Raw genomic sequence first — 6,000 nt, 5'->3', positions numbered from 1 at the left:
ATCAGAGACTGCACTTGTTCCTTTGACTTTGTCTGTTGGGTTGCTACCTGAAAGGACACTCGGAGCCAACACGTGGCTGAGCCCTGGTAAGACAAGTCTTTATAGAACTGTTGTACTTTCTCCCAATTATTGAACAAGGTAGCTCTCTGGAGAGGGCGCTCCTCTGGTCAATTTTCAAATGGTTGTGGATGTTGGCGGATATCCTCATCTTCTGTGATTAAATCCATCTCGGGGTTTAAACAGAGACATTCTTCTCATTGGGATAATTAACTAAAGCTTATCCCACTTTATCCCAAATCCCTGTTGACCTATTTTAGGTGTAATGTTCCAAAAGCTGTGATGCAAAGGTGGAAATAGTCAGAGTCAGTCAAGATCATCCACCCACCATGGCCCTGGGACTTCTCTCTGAATCTCCTCCTTTGTGGCCCAACTCTACCTGGAAATTACACACACACACACACACACACACACACACACACACACACACAGCAGAAAGATGAACCATTAACATTGAAACTCTAGTGGAGAAGATCACTCAGGCCGACTGAATCCAAGAACTTCTGGTTCACCTTGAAGGTTGACTACATCTCTCCATATGACCTTGAACACACTAGCTGTACACTCAAAGCAAGTGCAAGGGACACAGCCCATTTTCCAGTGTATTGTTTTTCTAAAATATTACACACACACACACACACGAGCATGCAAACAGTAACGCACAGAGTCAAAGCAGAAGGGAAAGGAATGGCAGGGGAATCTCACAAGGATTCTTGAGCACACACACAGAACACAGACCTTCCTTTCTGCCCCAGCTTTCTTTCCTTCACTCTAGAAGAAAAATATACACCAACCAAGGGCCCCACCAACTTCCCAATTACAGAGTGAGGCAACATGTCATTGAAATGGGCACAGAGGATTGCTGTTTACCTTTTAAATTTTTTACCATTGTACAGCAAGCACACTTCTTTTTCCTTCCTTCCCATTTTTTTTTTGACCTCTGCCATTATCTTTAGATTTATCAGCAATGCGAGATGGCTTTTTCACATCAGTAAGCACCAGCCAAAATCTAACAATCAGAAAGAATCAGAGAAAATAAATCAATGTCCACAAACAACAGGCCAATTTTGGCAAGTACAATTTATTCATAAAAGCTACAGTTCAGTGGGGACTCTCTTGTCTGGCATCCACAATGCCCTCGATTCAGATGCCAGTGTGGTGAGCGCCAGGTGGCAGCCAAGATGGGAAAGTATGCATTGTTCCATAGGGTTGCTTTGTTCCCTAATGCCAGCGCAGCCTCTCCTTAATCTCAGAGGCTCACTCCATGCTAGGAATTCTATAGAAATGTTATCCTAACTAATTGAAGGGGAAATCAGAGTGGAATTGGCTTTTGCTTTGTGTGTGGTGGTGTGGTGGAGGTGGCAAAAAATAAAAAATAATAATAATAATAAAAAAAAAGAAAACAGGCTAAGTGGCTCTGAGAATTCCCCCATGCCCTCTTCTTATGGTGTCTCTCATTGCTTTTCAGAGGTCATGATGGCGTATCCGTTGAAACTGTCTGAGCAGAAAGAGTTCCATATTCTAGGTTTCTGTTCTGCTTAGGATTAATTGCATATTTCCTCCCCAAGGGGCTTTGTGTTTCCTATTTCAAGCCAAAGCAGCAGATATTTTGTTTCAGCTCTCTCTCTCACTTCACTGCTTACATTTACATTAATAAGGAGTTTCTCTGTACGGAAAGCTGTGTGCACTGTGCAGCGTCTACAGTGAAAGCTGAGACTAAACACTTCAGTCTGTGGTAGAGACCCAAGGAAGGTGAATGGCATTAAAGACCGGCAGACAGACAGACAAGAGAAAGAAAGAGAACATTTATAGGCCACAGCTGGGAGTGGAAGGGCCGGGTTAAAGCAGGAGCCTTGATTTTTACCAGTAAGTGAGGCCTCCCAGACTGAAAACGGAGTAAATAATTCTGTTGACAATCATTAATTAATGATAATAGTTTGTACTCGGCATTCAGCTTTCATGCGGTGACCTCAAAGCACTTTACAGACCACACTTAATGAAGCCTTCTGTTCTCCGGCCCTCTGTGGAAGGAAGCATGTATTAACAGCACCCTTCCAGTTGCTGAGACAAAGCCCCAGTGGGGCTCACTGGTTCATCAGTGACTTGGCTGTTCTGCAATTGCTGCTCAGCGGGGAAGAAAAGAGCCTTCAATCAATTTACCAGGTTCCATGTTTGTGTCACTGAATTGGCGGGCAGTGACCTGCCTGAGTGACCAGTATGTTCTGCTGGCAATTAGTTGCCAATGTAACACAAAGCCTGCTGAGCCTGTGGTTCATGCATCCCTCTCTCTCTCTCTCACCTGCACAGGCTGGCTAGCTTTCAGCCTCTTATCTGGCTGAAACATGAAAAATTCGGGCTTCCTGTTCCCAGAGCAAGCTGGGATGAACTCTCCAGCACAGACAGTATTTAATTTGTGATGGCTTGATGAGGTTACTCACCTTGCTCGGCACCGCTGTGTTTTCCTGGCCCGGTGCTCCACAGACTTACTTCTCGCCAGTGCCTTGTCATTTGGGGGTTGATGGAGAGGGATCTGAGAGGAACAGAGGAGAGGGGCTTGCATCTGTCTGGGTGCTGCTGCTGCCCTTTGCAGCTCATCTTCCTGTTGGCCCTCAGCTGGCAGCTTCAGCTACGCCCCTCTTCCCACAGGGCCCCCCAGATGGGAAAGAGGAAAGATTAGCTCTTCTTGCATCCCGTGCCAGGGCTGTGCGGTGGATTAGGCTGGCAGAGAGACCCGAATAGCTTCATCTTCAGGAGTCGGAGAGTCTTTCTCAAGGTCACCCTGCAACCGCAGATGCTTTAAGGTTGCTCTGGGACATTGCCTCCCACGTCAGTGCATTGGCCGATTCCTACGGCTCTGACTATTAAGAGTGATCCCCAGACTCCTTTAGTATGGGCGCTGCTTCTTATACTTTTTTTTTCTTTTTCTTTTTCGAGACAGGATTTCTCTGTGTAGCTTTGACTGTAGACCAGGCTGGCCTCAAAGTCACAAATATCTGTCTGTCTCTGCCTACCGAGTGTTGGGATTAAAGGCGTGCGCCATCACCACAGGGCTGACTCTGTGTGCGGCACTGCTTTTTAAATGTCAAATGGTTTCCTCTCCCCTTCATATTTTCATTGTCTTTAAGAATTTCGTATAGTGTATTTTGATAATATTCATGCCCCCTCAAATGGTTTCCCCTTCCAAGCCCACCCAACCATGGTGTGTCCTCTCCCTCCCTCCCTCTCTCTCTCTCTCTCTCTCTCTCTCTCTCTCTCTCTCTCTCTCTCCATATATGTGTATATATATATATATATATGTGTGTGTGTGTGTGTGTGTGTGTATATATGTGTGTGTGTATATATATATATGTATATATATATATATATATATATATATATATATATATTCACATGTATTTTAAGAAGCTTCTATGGTAGTAGGCTTTCATATGAAATTTTCTTTTTTAAATAATTTATTCAGATTACACCCTGATTGTTATCCCCTCACTTGTATCTTCCTGCTCCCTCCTTCTCTCTTTCACCCTATTCCCTTCCCCTGGACCTGAGACAGAAGGGGACCTCCTCCCTGTCAGTCATATGATTACAGATTATCCAGGTCCACTGAGTACCACCAGGCCTCGCCACCAAGGGGAAGTGGCCAAATAGGAGGCACCAGAGTTCATGTCAGAGGCGGTCCCCGATCCCCACACAACCGTGGAGAACCACATGAATTTTTCAAAACATCACTTTAGTTAGCGCTCACTGCATCTATGCCCGTCTCTGACTTCCCCTCCCACTCATCTTCACCATTTAACCCTTCCCGTACCATTAGTGCTTTAAAACCCTTTATACCACTGTCTTCTAGCTCCACTCTCTTCAGACTTCCCCTGTGGCCTGTACCGATTTCCTGACTTCAGTGGGTATTTCAAATGGAACACAAATATCTGAATTCACTCACAGCTAACACCCATAAACGAGAGAGAGAAAAAAAATATAACGTTTGCCATTCTGGGTCTGGGATACCTCGTTCGGAATGATTGCGTCTAGTTCCATCTATTTACCTGTGGACTTTGTTTTTATTTTTAAATAGAAGTCTTTCTTGTCCTCAAAGACACCTCAAGCTGTACTTATAATGCCGGATCTTGATTCCGGAGCTGGGTAACTGAGGTCTTACTCATCAGCATGCCACACTGTTGCTTTTTCAGACACAGAGGTGCCATCCAAAAACGTACTGATATCCTTGTTTTTAACTGTTGTGGCTTGCTGAATCAAAGCTGCTGAATTTGAAACAGGTTCAATATCATGTCCTTCAAGGATTAACTCATCCTTCTGAGCTTAAGGAACAGAACAAGCAACACCCGTCCTCATCTGAACCTTGTGGTTTACTTTTCATCCTAGAAAATTTGCATTCCAACCAGAGACCCATTCTCCTGAATAAGGATGCTCCTGAAGAAGGGAGCAGACACAGACCTCGTGTTGTAATGGAAGCCCAATGTTACACCCTTGATTGTGTTCTGAACATGACCACAGATAGCTCATTCGCTAGCCAGCTCCATTTTGTTTCTCCACCATTTGTCAGTCTGGAGCCTTATCTTTTTTCTTTGCCTGAGGTTTCCTCTGCTGCCTCCCACGATAACTGTGCACCCCTTCAGAGTGATGTTTACATTTTCTAGAATAGTGGTTCTGAACCCGTGGGTCACAACCCCTTTGGGAGTCAAATGGCCATTTCACAGGGGCTGCCTAAGACCATGGAAAAACACAGATATTTCAATGACAGTTGTGAAGTAGCATCAAAAATAATTTTATGGCTGGGGGCGGGGTCACTACAACAAGGGAAACTGTATTATTGGTTCATAGCATTCTGAAGGTTGAGAATCACTGTATTAGAATGTCTACAGTCTGATTGTTGATTTTATTCCTGTGTTATGGGGGTGCTGTTCAGAGAGTCCTTTCCTGTGCCGTTGAGATCATATGTATTCTCCACTTCCTCGTCTACTAGATTCAGGGTATCAAGACTTATGTTGAAGTTATTAATCCATTTGGACTTGAGTTTTGGGTAGGGTGAGAGAGATAAGATCCAACTGTCAGTCTTCTACATGTAGCTGTCCAGTCTGAGCAGCACTACTTGTTGAAAGATGCTTTTCTGTTTTCAGCATGTATTATTGGCCTCTTCATCAAATATTAAGTGAGTGTATGAGTATGGGCTTCAGTGTGGATACTCATTGTGGATATATTCCATTGATCAACTTCCTGTTTTTATGTTATTCCTATACTGTTTTTATGTTAGCCCTGTACTAGCTTTGTAGTATAACTTGTAATCTTGGATGATGATACTTCCTGTTATTCTTTCATTGCTTAGGATTGTTTAGGTTATCTTGGATCTTTTGTGTTTCCATATGAAATGTAAAGTTATCTTTCTCAATTTTACAAAGAATTGTGGTATAATTTTTCCGAGGATTTTATTGAATCTGTAAATTGCTTTGTATGTGATGGGCATATTCAATAAATTAATTCTTCAAATCCATGAGCAAGAGAGACTTTCTGGTATTTTCCACAGTTTCCTTTTTTAGGCTTTTAATATTTTCATTATATAAATTTTTAACTTCCTTGCCTAGATCTAATATAATATTTTTTATGATATTGTGAATGGAATTGTTTCCCCGATTTCTTTCTCAGCACATTCTTGTAATTAGTGTATAGGAAGGCTACTGATTTTTGTGCATGTTAATTTGGCATCCTGCTATGTTGCTGAATGTGTTTGTCCTCTGTATGAAAGGTGTGGTGGAGTCTTTAAGGTGTTTTATGTATAGAATCAAGCCATCAGCAAACAAGAATTCTTTGACTTTGTCCTTCCTTATTTGTATTCCTCTCTTACTCATTTTATTGCCCTAACTAAGACTTCTTGTACTGTATTGAGTGGGAGGCAGGAGAGTAGACATCCTTGTCTTGTTCCTGGTTTTTTTT

General features: G+C 42.9%; 1 long non-coding RNA gene and 1 pseudogene across 2 annotated transcripts in view; both read right to left on the bottom strand.

Annotated features, from left to right (window-relative positions):
* Window positions 1-317: 317 nt before the first annotated feature.
* LOC311597767 lies at window positions 318-2,639 on the bottom strand. The gene is made up of 3 exons (XR_014779345.1): window positions 2,496-2,639; window positions 928-1,066; window positions 318-334 (listed from the first exon to the last, which is right to left on the bottom strand). It is a non-coding gene; the product is annotated as an uncharacterized lncRNA (long non-coding RNA).
* A 1,567-nt stretch (window positions 2,640-4,206) lies between these two features.
* LOC311598416 (large ribosomal subunit protein uL6-like) overlaps window positions 4,207-6,000 on the bottom strand; it is a 54,511-nt pseudogene continuing 52,717 nt past the window's right edge. The window contains exon 2 of the transcript in view: window positions 4,207-4,741. The product of the transcript in view is annotated as a large ribosomal subunit protein uL6-like (transcript). The remainder of the gene's footprint in view (window positions 4,742-6,000) is intronic.

This window comes from Acomys minous (genome assembly GCF_964271855.1).
Source record: "Acomys minous genome assembly, chromosome: 5".
NCBI lineage: Eukaryota > Metazoa > Chordata > Mammalia > Rodentia > Muridae > Acomys > Acomys minous.
Note: the sequence above shows the minus strand (reverse complement) of the source record. Positions and strands in the feature narration are given on the sequence as shown.